The 2,449-nt window shown below is 42.4% G+C and overlaps 1 non-coding gene across 1 annotated transcript; it reads left to right on the top strand.

Moving 5' to 3' along the window:
- The first annotated feature begins 1,985 nt into the window (after positions 1-1,985).
- LOC127741005 (small nucleolar RNA R71) lies at positions 1,986-2,093 on the top strand. The gene has a single exon (XR_008001860.1). It is a non-coding gene; the product is annotated as a small nucleolar RNA R71 (small nucleolar RNA).
- Positions 2,094-2,449: the final 356 nt, after the last annotated feature.

Genomic DNA, 2,449 nt, shown 5'->3' with positions numbered 1-2,449 from the left:
CCAGTCTGGTGCCCCTTTCTGGCGTTAAACGCCCAGAATGGTGCCAGACTGGGCGTTAAACGCCCATTTGCTAGCTCACTGGCGTTTAAACGCCAGCAAGCTCTCCTCCAGGGTGTGCTATTTTTCTTTCTGTTTTTCATTCTGTTTTTGCTTTTTCAATTGATTTTGTGACTTCTCATGATCATCAACCTACAGAAAACATAAAATAACAAAGGAAAATAGATAAAATATATTGGGTTGCCTCCCAACAAGCGCTTCTTTAATGTCAGTAGCTTGACAGAGGGCTCTCATGGAGCCTCACAGATGCTCAGAACAACGTTGGAACCTCCCAACACCAAACTTAGAGTTTGAATGTGGGGGTTCAACACCAAACTTAGAAGTTGCTTGTGGCCTCCCAACACCAAACTTAGAGTTTGACTGTGGGGGCTCTGTTTGACTCTGTTTTTTGAGAAGCTCTTTATACTTCCTCTCCATGGTGACAGAGGGATATCCTTGAGCCTTAAACACAAAGGATTCTTCATTCACTTGAATGATCAATTCTCCTCTATCAACATCAATCACAACCTTTGCTGTGGCTAGGAAGGGTTTGCCAAGGATGATGGATTCATCCATGCACTTCCCAGTCTCTAGGACTATGAAATCAGCAGGGATGTAATGGTCTTCAACTTTTACCAGAACATCCTCTACAAGTCCATGAGCTTGTTTTCTTGAGTTGTCTTCCATCTCTAGTGAGATTTTTGTAGCTTGCACCTCAAATATCCCTAGCTTCTCCATTACAGAGAGAGGCATGAGGTTTACACTTGACCCTAGGTCACACAAGGCCTTCTTAAAGGTCATGGTGCCTATGGTACAAGGTATTTGAAAACTTCCCAAGATCCTATCTCTTTTGAGGTAATTTCTGCCTAGACAAGTCATCCAGTTCTTTGGTGAGCAGAGGGGGTTCATCCTCCCAAGTTTCATTTCCAAATAACTTGTCATTTAGCTTCATAATTGCTCCAAGGTATTTAGCAACTTGCTCTTCAGTGACATACTCATCCTCTTCAGAGGAAGAATACTCATCAGAGCTCATGAATGGCAGAAGTAAGTCCAATGGAATCTCTATGGTCTCTGTGTGAGCCTCAGATTCCCATGGTTCCTCATTGGGGAACTCATTGGAGGCCAGTGGACGTCCATTGAGGTCTTCCTCAGTGGCGTTCACTGCCTCTTCCTCCTCTCCAAGTTCGGCCATGTTGATGGCCTTGCACTCTCCTTTTGGATTTTCTTCTGTATTGTTTGGGAGAGTACTAGGAGGGAGTTCAGTAATTTTCTTGCTCAGCTGTCCCACTTGTGCCTCCAAGTTTCTAATGGAGGACCTTATTTTAGTCATGAAACTTTGCGTGGTTTTGATTAGATCAGAGACCATGGTTGCTAAGTCAGAGTGGTTCTGCTTAGAACTCTCTGTCTGTTGCTGAGAAGATGATGGAAAAGGCTTGTTATTGCTAAACCTTTTTCTTCCACCATTATTGTTATTGAAACCTTGTTGAGGTTTCTGTTGATCCTTCCATGAGAAATTTGGATGGTTTCTCCATGAAGGATTATAGGTGTTTCCATAGGGTTCTCCCATGTAATTCACCTCTTCCATTGAAGGGTTCTCAAGATCATAAGCTTCTTCTTTAGATGAAGCTTCCTTAGTACTGCCTGGTGCATTTTGCATTCCAGACAGACTTTGAGAAATCAAATTTACTTGCTGAGTCAATATCTTGTTCTGAGCCAATATGGCATTCAGAGTGTCAATCTCAAGAACTCCTTTCTTCTGATTAGTCCCATTGTTCACAGGATTCCTTTAGAAGTGTACATGAATTGGTTATTCGCAACCATTTCAATGAGCTCTTGAGCTTCTGTCGGCGTCTTCTTCAGATGAAGAGATCCTCCAGCAGAGCTATCCAAAGACATCTTGATAGTTCAGGGAGACCATCATAGAAAATACCTATGATGCTCCATTCAGAAAGCATGTCAGAGGGACACTTTCTGATCAATTATTTGTATCTTTCCCAAGCTTCATAGAGGGATTCTCCTTCCTTCTGTTTGAAGGTTTGGACTTCCACTCTAAGCTTACTTAATTTTTGAGGTGGAAAGAACTTTGCCAAGAAGGCATTGACTAGCTTTTCCCAAGAGTTCAGGCTTTCTTTAGGTTGTGAATCCAACCATATTCTAGCTCTGTCTCTTATAGCAAAAGGGAATAGCATAAGTCTGTAGACCTCAGGGTCAACCCCATTAGTCTTGACAGTGTCACAGATTTACAAGAACTCAACTAAGAACTGATGAGGATCTTCCAAAGGAAGTCCATGGAACTTGCAATTCTGTTGCATTAGAGAAACTAATTGAGGCTTAAGCTCAAAGTTGTTTGCTCCAATGGCAGGGATAGAGATGCTTCTCCCATAAAAGTCGGGAGTAGGTGCAGTAAAGTCAC

This window comes from Arachis duranensis, chromosome 7, assembly GCF_000817695.3.
Source record: "Arachis duranensis cultivar V14167 chromosome 7, aradu.V14167.gnm2.J7QH, whole genome shotgun sequence".
Lineage (NCBI taxonomy): Eukaryota > Viridiplantae > Streptophyta > Magnoliopsida > Fabales > Fabaceae > Arachis > Arachis duranensis.
Note: the sequence above shows the minus strand (reverse complement) of the source record. Positions and strands in the feature narration are given on the sequence as shown.